Genomic DNA, 16,675 nt, shown 5'->3' on the forward strand with positions numbered 1-16,675 from the left:
AAGCTTGCACAGGATAGAGTAGCAAGGAGAGCTGCATCAAACCAGTCTCAGGACTGAAGACCACAACAACAACAACACATGAGAACTCGCACTCACATTGCGGAACTAATACTATTGGAAGAAATCATGTTTTGAGTCAGTGCACACGTCGTTACAGAGAAAAAAAAAACAGTCTGAGTAAGCCAGTAGCCAGAAATATACTTTCTTGTAGGAGTAATAGTCAAACCAGGAATGCAAGAGACCTTCAGTTAGGTTTGGACAGTAGGAGACGAGGGACTGGCGGAAGTAAAGCTATGTTAGCAGGTTGTGAGTCGTGCCTGGATAGCTCATTCTGTAATACAAGGTCCAGTCACATTCATGTTACCACCGCCTATTTATGATGTCAGCTCACAATACCCAGTGGCAACTGGTGGGTGGCTGCACTAGCAATGAAGGGTAAGGGTATGTAAAGCATTCGGGAAGACAGGGGAACATGGAGAACGATGCAGTGATAGTGTTAATGCGCAAATGGAGCGATTTATCTGCTATCCCAAAGCCCAACATCATTGGGTTTCGAGCCATGGGTGGATGAATTTCCGAAATGGTTAAATATGTAAACTAACTGCTTACCACAGAGGATAAAGTATACTGTGCATGGCAAAATGGCGCTATCCAAAACCACTGCAAATGCAAATGTGGTGCACCATTGACCATAGCTGACAGGGGTGAAAATCAGCTGCAGAGATTTGTATGGGAAAATAGGCGTGCAACAGCTGAGCAACTAACCATCGAAATGATGCAAGGAGCCCCCAATTGTGTCTCCTCAATGACCGTTCAGTAGGTGTTGCTCCATATGGGCTTCAGCAGCAGGCACCTGGTTCGTGCAACCATGCTGACTGCTGTGGATCAGCGACAAAGGCTGAAATAAGCAGTACTGCAACTTGAATTCCACTGAGTGAGGATACACGTCCTTTTCAGATGAACCACATGTTTTGCTCCGTCTAAGAAATGTCCGTGGCATGTACACCTTGAAATGTATGATAGCAGACATCCTGCAACTATAATCAGAAATGTCAAGGCCAGAGAAGGAAGCCTTATTGTCTGGGAATGATTTCGTGGCATCCCCTGGGTGATCTAGTCATTCTGAAAGTCACAAATGATCGACAAAAGATTGTAGGTATCTTTGGGGTCCATATACACCTCTACATGGAGTTTTTTTTCTTGGCATGATGGCATATACCAACAGAACAATGCAACATGTCACACAGCAGGTAGGGTACGTGTGTGATTCAGTGAGCCCCAGAATGAGATACTAAACTCCCCGCAATGAAAATCTTTGGTACTACCTCTATCAGGCTGTTCGCACCATGGAGCCTCAACCGAGAGACCTAGTGCAGCTGACCACGACACTGAGGTCGCCATGGACCCATATCCCTATCAGTACGTTCCAGAACCTCACCAACACTCTTCCTGTACGTCTCACTACAGTCCAAGCTGAAAAAGTGCTCATTCAGGTTTTTGTCAGATGGTCACAAAAGTGTGGCTGGACAGTGAAGCGTTTACGCACAGTATACAAAAGTTCCGGATCTAGTCCTGGCTGGCATGCAATTTTCATCTGCCAGAAAGTTTCAGATTAGTTTCAGCTACATAATATGTGGTGTATGGTACATTTTAATTTACCTCGATTTGTTCGTCCATACTTTCCTTTACGGGATGTTTCCGCTTGATGACATGCTTGTACAGCATCCAGTATCCACAATGTTCGAATGTGGCCTGCAACGTTACAGGGTCGTGCAGCCCCGCCTGGAAGTCCCCGAGGAGGTCGAGGTCACCGCCAGCCGACAGCAGCTCGTACAAGGCGAACCAGCGTCCACCCTGAGCGGCGTACCTCACGGGAGTCCACCCGAGCAGGCCGTCCACAGCAGACAACGTGGCTTCCCAAGCGTCTCCCCACAGTCGCTGCAGCACAGAGACGGAGAAGCCCCTGCCGTACCCTACCGTATCGGTGGCTGCGGCCAGGTGCAGTGCGTTGCGGCCGCACTCGTCTGTCTGTCCGGGGTCGGCAGCCTCGGCCATCAGCGCCTCCACCTGGCCCTCGTCGCCGTCCAGCACCGCCTCCAGCAGCGGCCGACCCCTCACCGCCCTGTGGTTGAAGGACTCCACAAAGAACTAGAGTCGATTGCGCACGTAGGCCTTGCGGTACAGTGCCGCACGACTCTGCTTTCCATCCCCGAGGAAACACCATTTGGCGAGGAAGTGTTCGGCGAATGTCCTGTGCAGAAACGCTGGCTTCCCATCGGCAAACTCGTACACGATTCCGGCCTTCACAAAGTAGTCCCTATCGAATGACGGGTTTGCCAGTATGTCCGGACCGCGCAACAGAACGGATGCTGCGAGGGCCATCAACTGTTCCTCGTGCTTATTCAGTGCCTCCTCCACTTCTCTCTTCTTCCCAGGAGCGGAAAAGTTGTCACCACACTTCTCCTCGTAAAGCCTTCTGAATTTATTTCGGAAGAAAGCTTCGTACAATGTCACAATATCGCATTTCTCACCTAATTCCTGGGACAGATTTGCAAACATTTCGGCAAACAGAGATTCCTTACGTCCTGCTTAAGACGAAGGAAACGGCGGATGTTTCCCCTCGAGGAGTGGCGTCTGAAGAATTCTGTTAGCTCTAAGTTACTGAAACGCTCCAGCGAGTGTGCATTCACACCCATCTGAGCCTTCAAGAGCTTGACAGTTTCTGGCCTCGTCGTCACCAGGAGCTTGCACTCGCGTGGTGACAGCAGAGGCAACACCCCGAGACACCTTCTGATGTAATCTGGGCACAGCTCGTCGAAGCCATCCACGAGACAGACCACTCTTGGGGACTCTAGCAGGTTGTAGCGAAGTAGTGTGTATTCCATTTCGCCAAACTCGCCCTCACTAAAGACTGACCGCCCTAAAATGCCTTCCACAGCTTTCTCGTCGCTATCACTGTGCTCTAAAACCGTATAAAACTCCAAAAGATTAACTCTTAATAGCCAACATGCGGGGACCCTTTCTTTTATTTTCTTTGCCACATATGACAGCATCTTCGACTTTCCCGCTCCGGGACCCCCCACCACGATTACTGTGTCTCTACTAGTGTCCTGTGCTTCGAGCTGGACTTTTTGCTGTTTACTTTCACACTCACGAATCCTATCCAGAGACGAGAAGAACTCGTCCGTCAGTAGCCTCTGGTCCGCCAACTCCCTTGCTACGTAGTGTGCAGGCAGCGTTTCCAGCTCGTGGCCCATCCTCAGAGGTTGCGACAGCCGTGCCAGAGAGCCAGTGCGACTTCAGTGCATCCACTCCTGCCACCAGGTCCTGCAGGTGGCATTCGTGGCTGTCCCCGTTCAGTCTGACTTTGATGTCCAGGCAATCATTCCAGGTGTCATCGGAGACGTCAGATGATTTGTATTTGTCGTCGAAGCAGTTAATTCCCCGCCGTGACGCAATGACGAGACGCCGCTCATCTTCTATCTGGTTTACCAGCTCATCCAAAATGGTAGGACTGTCTTCTCTATCATCGTCTACAATCACCTGTAAATGATTGAAACGGATTAGTTGAATACAAATGTTTTCGAAACCATTTTTTTCAGGAAAAGTGCGTGACATGCAACTCGCCTGAATCAAGGCACAAAGAATTTACAGACATTGGACCTGGGTTTCCTGCTTAATACACAGATGCTGCAACATAATGCCCCTTGCCAATCCTGTTATGTCCAAAAGAACAGACACCACACACACATACACACACACACACACACACACACACACACGGTGAGGAATATATATATATATATAAAATAAAGGTGAGGATGGCCACTGATCTCTTCAGTGTGGATGCACACCAGGCTCGAACTCTTACGGGAATTGGCGAAATGTCACGAATGATGAGGAAATGGGCAATGGGAGTTACGTTAGTAGTGTGTGGATAAGTTGAGACTTTGGGTCTGGTGGGATGAGTGCTGCCCAGACCCCTGTGTCCAGATGGCTTAGTTATCAGACCATCTGCCTAGTAAGCAGTTTCCCCACTGATTTAAATCAATTAGATTAGATTAGATTAGATTTACTTTCATTCCAATTGATCCGTAATGAGGAGGTCTTCCAGGATGTGGAACATGTCAGAAAAACAACAATACCTGACAAATATTTCCAACTAAAACAAATAAGCTAATGTACCATTCCACAGGTCCCAAGTGGAATGATCATCATTTTTTAATGAACACTACATGAAAGAGTCATTTTACAAATACTAATGCACTGAATTTGAAATTAAAAATGGTTTTCCGTCTACATCAGGAAATGGCATCTGCTAGCACTTCTTTGGTTCCATTTCTCGTTAGAGACTGACACTTATGGTCTAGGTTTTCCCTGCTTTACAGAAGTATGCATTTTATTTTTTTTATTTTTTACGTTTTATGCAGCCCACTGTTCACTGTGTATTTGTGTACTTCTGTGTATTGAGTTCTATAATGTCGCCAACATTGCCACTAGTTTGTCTTTGACCTATACTTTAATAATATGTATGTTATTGTATTTAATTATGTTTTTGTGTCTTTATGAACTGTATAAGAGCAGTGGAGGGACAGTGATGGATTTTCTTTGCGGTGAATTGGTGGGGGAGAGAGAAGCAAAGATGAGTGGACGTAAGTGCATAGCAGTGTGATGGGGAGTGAGTCGGAGGAAAAGGTGAGGAGCAAGAAGTGACATGAAATTATTTGCAGTGTCTCGTTTCCCTTATTTATTTGGTCATTGAGCAACTCCATCAGACAAGTATGCGCGTAATGTCCACTCACCTTTCCTCCTCCCTCCCCCACCCATTCATCACAAAAAACGTTAACCACTATTCCTTCATTACTCTTACACAGTATATAAATACATAACAACACAATTAAATAGGGTAACGCACATATAATTAACTACAGAGAAAAAGAAAAAATGTCTAGGTCAAAGACAAAGTCACGGCAATGTTGTTAACACTACAAAACACAATACAGATTTAGAATCACACAAATAAACAGTGAACAGTGGTGCACGAAAATGTGTCTGTGTAAAACGTAATTAATGCATAGTTCTGCAAAGCAGCGAAAAATTAGAGCACAGGTGGCAGTGAATAATGAAAAGCGAAACCAAAGACGTACTAGCAGACAGCATTTCCTGAAGTAGGCGAAAAACCAAGCAGAAATTACCATAAGCAAGAAACCAACAAACTCTTAATGAACTGGTTTCCGATCTTAAAAACAAATGAAATTGCAAATATCTGATTACAGGCCAGTGATGACGCTTTACTTCAATGAAGCGAAATGCGTCTGGTGACAAAAACACGCATATTAACGTAGTTGTAGCGACAGAACAAAAAGTAACAGAACCGTTTGTAAATGTTCCCAACAGTTTCTTTCTCTGAAGTGAGAAATTCAATGACCTCACGCTGCTTGTAACGTACATCACTTACAGACGCCATGTTGAAACATTGCTGCAGCTACGCAGTGTGTCGGAGGAAACGGAAACCCCGAAAATTTGAAATAGTGGATACCTGCAGTTTCGCGTTAGTACTATTGTTGTTGGCTAAGACAATGTAGTGTATTACCTATTGGGCGACCGTCGTGTATTGGTCTAAAAAGCTCTATATTCTAGAGTGAATCCCCAATTCACCTGTGTTCTGCTTGTTTACTTTCCTTGACGCATTACGTTTAAACAATCCATCAGTCGCCATTTCAGTCTCGCGATAGGCGGTGGTCACAGTGTTTTAGCTCATTCAGTCTAAAGGTTTTACAGACTGGATTCAGAAAGTAGTGAAATGTTAAGACGCTCGTTTTAGTGCCTCAAGTTGTCTATGTAGACTGCCCCCTGTGAATATAACATATATAATTTTTTTACAACTGTGTGAAACTGCCAGAAAAACCTTCTTTAGGGGGTTGTTCGGCTTGTGTGTCATATTTACAAATCAGGCTTTAGCGTATCTTCAGAGACCCAGACTGCACTTTGTCGTTTTATGCTAGGTTCACATTGATAACAACAGGTCTCGTCTCCAGTGATGAACTTTCCCAGAAAACAGCTGCCCGCATTTCTTCATTTCAGTCAAGTCATGGCAGATGTCCACTCGTCATTGGCTTTGTTCAGAAGTCAAGCTGTGTGGGGCAAACTTTGCACACACTTTTCACTTCTTCAGAACTTTCTGGAGATTGTCTTGAACACCTGATTTGGAGAAGTTCTCCACTGCGGTTCGTGAAGCAACCACGTGGGCACAATTTGGTCGCACGCCCATTACTTAATAATGTCCGCCTACAACTAACAGGCTCAATTGCTGGTTCTAGTTGCCACCGAGGTATTACTACGGTGACTTCACTTGTACGTCAGGAAAAAACTCATTCCAGACATCGCATAAGTATGTATTTGAGGATTGTTCAATGAGTAGGCATAGTGCAACGCACTCTTTTTCCGATAGCAGGATGGTTTTATTCATGATTCAAATACACCATATTATTCTCAACTCTTTGTTACTATCATAATTTCCAAATAAGAAGAATGTTAAGTGATAGTTTAAGTTGAAGACTGATCTCGCAAAACACAGACTGTAAGTGGTTATTAATAAACGATTTAAAATACCTAGCAGATTCTATTTCTACGCAAAATCTAGCTTCTAGAGCATAAAGTCTGACTAAATGTAACACAGGGTCCGGCTTTTCTATGCTGGCGAAAGAAAATCGCAACACCAAAAAATAATTAATGTAGACTGAAAAGTCCCCTAAGAAAAATTTATGAATTACTGTGCTGATAAACCTCTTGCATTATTTGATTTTCAAACAGCCGAGCGAAACTGAACGTACTCAGACATTTCGCTCTTTACCTATCCTGATCAACACTAAACTGACACACAATATTTTTAGCGCAACGCAATCTGACTTTCAATCATCTCTACAAAAGGATGGCCCTGAATAACATTAACCTATACCTTTCATGAATCACTTACCTCACATAAATCTTCGTTACTCGAATTGCCGCAATACAGCGAGCGCCAATACTGCCAGCTAAATAAAATATTCTAACTACTGAAGGCACTAACTAACTGATAGGCATACTTAGCAAATGAAGGATTTTGATAGAAAACAATGTATTTACCTTAATAGTGTTCGAAAGTCATAATATATACTATCAGTTCATGACATCCAGTCTTACAAATTTACTGTCTCTGATGGACACACGTCCAGATCACCCGCTCTCAAAACTCCGCCATCTCTCACCCCACATCCACCACTGCTGGCCGCTCACCTCCAACTGCGCAACGCTACGCGTGTTCACATCCAACTGCCCAACACTACAATAGCGAATACTGCAACAATGCCAACCAGCCACAGACTGCACAGTGCACACAGCACAGTCAGTGATTTTCATACTGGGGGCTATGTAAGCAGGCTGTTTAGGTTTTTATGTTGGTAACGCCACATAGCTAAGGGGACTTTTCAAGACTAATGAAATTTCGTGAATGCATTTGGCAACGTAATATATTTCAGGATTCAACATTGCAAGATACAGGTTAATGTGTTTCCGAGATAAGCTACTACAAGTGTGAAACATTAATAACCGGTGTAACCACCAGAATGTTGAATGCAAACATGAAAACGTGCATGCATTATGTTGTACAGGTGCTGGATGTCAGTTTGTGGTATGGAGTTCCAAGCCTGTTGCACTTGGTCAGCCAATACAGGGACGGTTAATGCTGTCTGTGGATGACATTGGAGTCGTGCTGTGATGACTCATATGTGCTCGATTGGAGAAAGATGTGAACGATGAGGCCAAGACAACATGTCGACACTCTGCGGAGCATGTATGGTTACAACAGCGGTACGTGGACGAGCGTTATTTTGTTTGGAAACACCCCCTGGAATGCTGTTCATGAACAGCAGCACAAGAGGTCGCATCACCAGACTGACGTACAAATTTTGCAGCCACTGTACACGGGATAGCCACGAGAGAGCTCCTGCTGTCATACCCCAGACCATAACTCAAGGTGTAGGTCCTTCATGACTAAAGTGCGCGTCATTTACGACGGCGGCCGAGTTTAGGATCGTTCTGTGCATCTGACGTCACAAAACACAGTCAGCCAATGAACAGAGAACGACGTTGCCAGAGCTCGACTGCAGTGCAGAGAGCAGACAAGTGTCTTCAGTTTCAGAAACATTCAATCATAAATAAGGTAATTGAACAAAAGCAATGCCTTGATAGCAGACTTTCTTTTATAGAAAGTTTGGATAAAGCATTCTTTATACCAACTGCTTCATATTCTATTAATTAATTAAACCAAACAAGCAATAACCCTCCTAATTCAGGCGATAGCAAGGAAAGGTGTTTGTATCATTCTCACTAACCGCTTTTTCGCAATACAGAACAGCGGTAATTGTTTATTTCCTACTGTATTTCGACGAAACGTGAGTAATTCATAGTCATAGCAACAGTGTTTGTCAGTATTTTGCGTGATATACTAAAGTCCTCCGCCGGGAGGGCTATTCAATAATGTGCTGCGTTAGCGTAATGGTTAAAGTGTATGGCTGCTAAATGGAAGTTTCTGAGTTCAAACCTTATTCAGTGCTAAATATTTTCTTTATTTAAAAACAATATCAAAGTGTCTAACGTCATGAATTTTATTCGTTTGAATGTAATTTTTTGAAATTTCTAGTGGCAACTAAAATCAACCATATGGAAAGTATACACTATGGACTTTTACCTCTGCAAACTCTTCCAAATTTCGTGCAATGGTTTACTACATCTAATGCTGCACAATAATTGCGTTGAATATCAAAACAAAATTAAGTCATTTATGGGGGGGGAGGTATCAGTTAAGATGCGTAAAAATCAAATTTTTTGGCCAAATAGTTTTTGTGAAATCGAGTGATAAAGTGTGTCAAAGCATTCGGAACACCATGTGTCTGCACATGCGAGCAGTGCAGTAATGACAAAATCGCAGCGATTAATAATCTGTAGCAGCGAAATGGTTAATGCGGCCATGTTGGCTTTACTTCATAAACTGCGCGCTCCCCCCCTAAACGTAAGTTTGTGAACTATACTATGGCGCTGCTTCTCTTGGCGCGTACAACTGGCAACGCAGCAATCTCCCGTATCTGGGCGGGCATGCGCGAACCGCCAAGATAAAAGAATTGAACTTTAGTATCAGTGACCACGACACAGTTATGGCAACAGTAATTACCCAAGAACAAAGGACAACTAAAACAAGCAGTAAGATGTACACGGTTAGAAAACTAGATAAAAAAATCAATAGTGTCATATATCAATGAGAAACTTGAAGCTTTCAGTATAGGGCAGGAGGATGTAGAGGAACTACGGCTGAAGATTGAAAGAATATTTTACCATGCACTGGATAGGGATCTATATCTACATCTACATTTATACTCCACAAGCCACCCAACGGTGTGTGGCGGAGGGACCCAGCAGAACAGTTCATAATGGGACAGAACCTCCATGGTACATAGTCACTGTAAAGAAAGGTCTAATGAAACAGAGATTACTCTGTAATATGTGTAAAATAAAGCATATGGCCACAGATAGAGAGATGCTGAAAGAAATGCATTTGGCTGTCAAGAGTGCAATGCGTGATGCCTTCAATGATTACTGTAGCACAATATTGTCAAACAATGTTTCACAAAACACAAAGAAATTCTGATAGTATGTAAAGGCTGTTATTGTCTCCAAAGTTAGTGTACAGTCCCTAGCGAGTGACACAGGAATTAAGATGGAGAGGACAGCAAAAAAAAGCTGAAACGCTCAGCTCCATTTTCAAATGTTCTTTTACAAAGGAAAACTCGTGATAATTGCCTCAATTTAATCCTTGTACTACTGAAATGATGTATGCAATAAATTTTCAGTGGTATTGAGGACCAGCTGAAATCGTTGAAACTGAAAAAAGCTCCAGAACCCGTTGGAATCACTGTCAGATTCTATAATGAATTTGCGGTTGAGTTAGCCCCTCTTCTAAGAGTAATTTATCGTAGATCCCTCCAACAAAAAACGTGCTCAGTTCTTGGAAAAAAGCACAGACCACACCTGTCTACAAAAAGGGTAGTAGAAGTGATCTGCAAAACTGCCATCCAGTGTCTTTGACATCGATTTGTTGTAGAATCTTAGAAATTCTCAGCTCAAATATAATGTGCTATCTTGCACAGTATCACCTCCTCAGTGGCAACAAGAATGAATTCTGAAAACATCGATCTTGTGAAATACGACTCACACTTTTCACGTATGACACACTGAAAGCTTTGGATCAAGGCAGTCACGTAGATGCAGTATTTCTTGATTTCCGAAAAGCACTTGACTTAGTACCACACCAGTTCTTATTGTTAAAAGATAGATCATACGGGGTATAAAAGTGATATTTCTGACTGGATTGATGACTTTTTGGTAGAGAGGACACAGCATGTCAGACATAGAAGCAACTACAGGTGTGCGCCAAGGGAGTGTGCTGGGACCCTTGCTGTTCATATTGTATATCAATGATCTTGTAGACAATAATAATAGCAAGCTCATAGTTTTTGCAGATGATACAGTTATGTATGATGAAGTACTGTCTGGAAGAAGCTGCATAAATATTCAGTCAGGTCTTGATAAGATTTCAAAGTGGTTCTATGATAGATGTTACACTTGCTTTGATGATAATATCTGGTATTTCATCAGTACCTGCTGAATACTTATTGGGTAATCTTTTTATAATGACAGATAATTCCTCAGGTGTTGTTGGAGACATGAATAGGGTTCTTGTAAGAATTTTTGTATCTGACGGGAGTGTATTGCTGTCTGGCTGTGAGGTGTAATGTTTGGTAATCAGAAGTTTTCATGAAGTTCTATATTTTTGTGGGCTAATGATGTAGCACCTGTTTCTCTTTTTATGATACTCCAGGTTGCTTTAGTCTTATTCCTGGAATTTTTTATTTGTTTGTCATTTTCCATTTTCTTTGCTTTTGTTATAGCTTGTCTAAGTATTTGTTTATATTGTTTAAAGTAGTTGATAAATACAAGGTTTGTGGTTTGCTTTGAATATTCATATAAGTTCCTTTTATTCTGGCATGATATTTTTATTCCTGTTGTGATCCATTTATTTTGTTTGTGCACAGAATTTATAAGTGACATTTGTTTAGGAAAGGCTATTTCAAAAAAATGTTTGTATGTGGCCATAAATTTATCAAACTTGTCATGTGTGCTGTTTGAACTGTAAACATCAGTCCAGATTTCTCTCCTCAAGAGAGAACCAAAGTAATCTATGTTTTCATTATTAAACTTCCTCACAATAGTTCTAGTTTTCTGGGCTTTCGTGTTTCCTGGAATGGTGATTGATAGTATTTGGGCATTGTGATCACTAAAACCAGTGTTAGCAGTCTGTGTGTTGCATATACACTCCTGGAAATTGAAATAAGAACACCGTGAATTCATTGTCCCAGGAAGGGGAAACTTTATTGACACATTCCTGGGGTCAGATACATCACATGATCACACTGACAGAACCACAGGCACATAGACACAGGCAACAGAGCATGCACAATGTCGCCACTAGTACAGTGTATATCCACCTTTCGCAGCAATGCAGGCTGCTATTCTCCCACTGAGACGATCGTAGAGATGCTGGATGTAGTCCTGTGGAACGGCTTGCCATGCCATTTCCACCTGGCGCCTCAGTTGGACCAGCGTTCGTGCTGGACGTGCAGACCGCGTGAGACGACGCTTCATCCAGTCCCAAACATGCTCAATGGGGGACAGATCCGGAGATCTTGCTGGCCAGGGTAGTTGACTTACACCTTCTAGAGCACGTTGGGTGGCACGGGATACATGCGGACGTGCATTGTCCTGTTGGAACAGCAAGTTCCCTTGCCGGTCTAGGAATGGTAGAACGATGGGTTCGATGACGGTTTGGATGTACCGTGCACTATTCAGTGTCCCCTCGACGATCACCAGTGGTGTACGCCCAGTGTAGGAGATCGCTCCCCACACCATGATGCCGGGTGTTGGCCCTGTGAGCCTCGGTCGTATGCAGTCCTGATTGTGGCGCTCACCTGCACGGTGCCAAACACGCATACGACCATCATTGGCACCAAGGCAGAAGCGACTCTCATCGCTGAAGACGACACGTCTCCATTCGTCCCTCCATTCACGCCTGTCGCGACACCACTGGAGGGGGGTGCACGATGTTGGGGCGTGAGCGGAAGACGGCCTAACGGTGTGCGGGACCGTAGCCCAGCTTCATGGAGACGGTTGCGAATGGTCCTCGCCGATACCCCAGGAGCAACAGTGTCCCTAATTTGCTGGGAAGTGGCGGTGCGGTCCCCTACGGCACTGCGTAGGATCCTACGGTCTTGGCGTGCATCCGTGCATCGCTGCGGTCCGGTCCCAGGTCGACGGGCACGTGGACCTTCCGCCGACCACTGGCGACAACATCGATGTACTGTGGAGACCTCACGCCCCACGTGTTGAGCAATTCGGCGGTACGTCCACCCGGCCTCCCGCATGCCCACTATACGCCCTCGCTCAAAGTCCGTCAACTGCACATACGGTTCACGTCCACGCTGTCGCGGCATGCTACCAGTGTTAAAGACTGCGATGGAGCTCCGTATGCCACGGCAAACTGGCTGACACTGACGGCGGCGGTGCACAAATGCTGCGCAGCTAGCGCCATTCGACGGCCAACACCGCGGTTCCTGGTGTGTCCGCTGTGCCTTGGGTGTGATCATTGCTTGTACAGCCCTCTCGCAGTGTCCGGAGCAAGTATGGTGGGTCTGACACACCGGTGTCAATGTGTTCTTTTTTCCATTTCCAGGAGTGTATATTTATCTGTGTTTACAAACATCTGATCTATGGTTGTTGCAGAAATAGTGGTTATACGAGTTGGGTTGGTTATAGTTGGTTTTAGGTTAAAGGACTTCAGGAAGTCTTTGATTTAATTTTTAAATTTACTGGGTTTGGAGAAATCAACATTGAAATCTCCACATATGATAATTTTTTTTAAGGGTGTTGAAGTCCTCTAACATCTCGTCCATTTTATTATAAAAAACTTTTTATCGCCATCTGGTGACTTATATACACTATGATTACAGAATTGCTAGTTGGCAGTTCTACTATTGAGAGTTCTATGTCTCTTTCTTTAGATAAGCTGTCAAATTTGGTTATGTTCGTGAAGTCTATATCTTCTCAAAAATATATGCAGCTACCACCATGCCTGAGTACTTCTCTACAAAATGTGGCAGCTAATTTAAACTGAGGTAGGTATGCTAGTTCTATCATGTCTTTATGTAGCCAGTGCTCAGTAAAGTATAAAACAGAAATATCACTCATATCATTTAACAATATTTGTATTTCATTCAGTTTATTGGAAAGAGACTGAACATTCTGATGGAACAATTTAAAGTATGAAGCAGGGACTATATTCTGTCTTGCTTGACCACTTACCTCATTTTTACATCTAGTATTGTTAGCTGTAAAAAATCCTCCTCGATTTGAGGTGTGGGTGGTGTCTTCTTGCTAGCTGGTTCCCTGGGTTCTGGGCCTTGCCTTTCGTGTGCTGTGGTGCTTCTAATGGTAATCCACTTGTCAAGTAGCATTTGTTTCATTTTAGGCACTTGTATTGCACTGGTTTTCACATTGTATGTATTTTGGTGAAACACTGATTTCTTCAGGTAGGCTGGTCGATTCATAGATACATGCATCTGGTTTGTACGATTGTCAATTTTAATTAACAAAGACAGTCTGTTGCATACTTGCTCCTTCCCCTGTCTGTTCAAGTGGAATCCATGATGTGTGAATTTATCACGAGACAGTCTTTCCATTTCAAAGTTTATGGATATTCTACTTTTGTTGCCAAGATTTTGAACAGTTCACTGTTTGACTAAATGATGATTAACCATGTCAATGTGGAATGAGTATACAGAGGGTCTATACAAGGGCGATGTTCTTGAGGACGATATTATGGAAATGGAAGAGAATGTAGACAAAGATGAAATAGAAGATATGATACTGTGTGAAGAGTTTGACAGAGCACTAGAGAATGTAGACGAAAATGAAATAGGAGATATGATACTGTGTCAAGAGTTTGACAGAGCACTGAAAGACCTAAGTCGAAACAAGGCCCCGGGAGTAGACAACATTCCATTAAAACTACAGACAGCGTTGGGAGAGCCAGACCTGACAAAACTCTACCATCTATTGAAAGATGTATGAAACAGGCTAAGTACCCTCAGACTTCAAGAAGAATATAATAATTCCAATCCCAAAGAAAGCAGGTGTTGAAAGATTTGAAAATTACCGAACTATCAGTTTAATAAGTCATGGCTGCAAAATACTAATGCGAATTCTTTACAGACGAATGGAAAAACTGATAGAAAGCCGACCTCGGGGAAGATCAGTTTGGATTCCATAGAAATGTTGGAACACGTGAGACAATACTGACCCTACGACTTATCTTAGAAAATAGATTAAAGAAAGGCAAACCTACGTTTCTAGCATTTGTAGACATAGAGAAAGCTTTTGACAATGTTGACTGGAATAATCTCTTTCAAATTTTAAAGGTGGCAGGGGTAAAAAACAGGGAGTGAAAGGCTATTTACAATTTGTACAGAAAGCAGATGGCAGTTATAAGAGTCGAGGGCATGGAAGGGAAGCAGTGGTTGGGAAGGGAGTGAGACAGGGTTGTAGCCTCTCCCCGATGTTATTCAATCTGTATATTGAGCAAGCAGTAAAGAAAACAAAAGAAAAATTGGGAGTAGGTATTAAAATCCAGGGAAAAGAAATAAAAACTTTGAAGTTCGCTGATGACATTGTAATTCTGTCAGAGACAGCAAAGGACCTGGAAGAGCAGCTGAATGGCTTGGACAGCGTCTTCAAGGGTGGATATAAGATGAACATCAACAAAAGTGAAACTAGGATAATGGAATGTAGTCGAATTAAGTCGGGAGATGCTGCAGGAATTAGATTAGGAAATGAGACACTTAAAGTAGTAAATGAGTTTTGCTATTTGGGGAGCAAAATAACTGATGATGGTCAAAGTAGAGAGGATATAAAATGTAGACTGGCAATGGCAAGAAAAACGTTTCTGAAGAAGAGAAATTTGTTAACATCGAGTATAGAGTTAAGTGTCAAGAAGTCGTTTCTCAAAGTATTTATATGGAGTTTAGCCATGCATGGAAGTGAAACGTGGATGATAAATAGTTTAGACAAGAAGATAATAGAAGCTTTCGAAATGTGGTGCTACAGAAGAATGCTGAAGATTAGATGGGTGGATCACATAACTAATAAGGAGGTACTGAATAGAACTGGAGAGAAGAGAAATTTGTGGCACAACTTGACCAGGAGAAGGGATTGGTTGGTAGTGCATATTCTGAGGCATCAAGGGCTCACCAATTTAGTATTGGCGAGCAGCGTGAAGGGTAAAAATCGTAGAGGGACACCAAGAGATGAATACACTGAACAGATTCAGAAGGATGTAGGTTACAGTAGGTACTGGGAGATGAAGAAACTTGCACAGGATAGAGTAGCATGGAGAGCTGGACTGAAGACCACAACAACAACATGGTATAATTATAAATATTGTAAGAACTGACCTATAAAAATTGTAACAAAATGAATTTTAAACATTTTAAGAAACCATGTATGTTTTAGTTCATAAGACAAAATTGACGACATCTGTAGAATTTGTACAGTTATACAGATGAATAAACATATCAATCAATCAATATGAAGAGTAATTGTGCTTTTTTGCCAGTGTCATAGCTCAGATTCCACTTTACCTACGTTTCTTCAGTAATGGGATAAGAAGTGATAGCCAACAGTATTTTTTAAAAGTTTTTTTGTTGTACATATCCATATTGTAGTATCTCTGCTCTAATTAATTACGTTACAATGACACTGTAGGAAGGGCTGAAGAGTCACGAAAATACACATTTGGAACTAAGAAATTGTTACACTAAATACAGTAAGAGATTTGGATCACTTACTTGTACATTATTATTCACAATTTTTATTTATTTATCCTGCTGCTTTTTATAGACAAGTAAAATATCTATAACATTACTTCAACAACTCGTCATAAAAGTAAAACCATACGCTATGTACAAAATAAATAAAAAAATACAAGATCAATGCTCGAATTTGGGAGTGATAAAAGGAGTGACAGCCAATAACACATATTTTCGTTTTCATTTGCACAGATTCACATTGTCGAATCGTTACAGTGACAATGTATAGGGAACTCTCTCCTGCAGAACTACTTAAATACAAATCAAGGAATAAGAACCAACATAAATTGGAGGAAATTAATCAGACTGTCATGATAAATTTTATCTGCATCTGAACATAGCACAAAAAATGTATACACTGACTGGCAGTTTACACAGACACATTTACAAATTTATGTACACCTGCCTCATAAACACATGGCCATAAGATCACAGAAATTATCTGTACAATACAAGACTTCATAATACGGTGTCTCTATATTTTTCAACATATGAAATGCCTCATATCAATATGACATTTACAATTATACCTTTCTTGTACACACCTACGAAAAGCAACAGCTCCTCCACTCACTCAGTCCTCTTCACACCCACAGCAACAACAATATTGTACTACTGCTAACATGTACATAAAAATATATAAAACAAGAGGAATATGTGCACTA

The sequence above is a fragment of the Schistocerca cancellata genome, chromosome 5, assembly GCF_023864275.1.
Source record: "Schistocerca cancellata isolate TAMUIC-IGC-003103 chromosome 5, iqSchCanc2.1, whole genome shotgun sequence".
NCBI classification, from domain to species: Eukaryota; Metazoa; Arthropoda; class Insecta; order Orthoptera; family Acrididae; genus Schistocerca; species Schistocerca cancellata.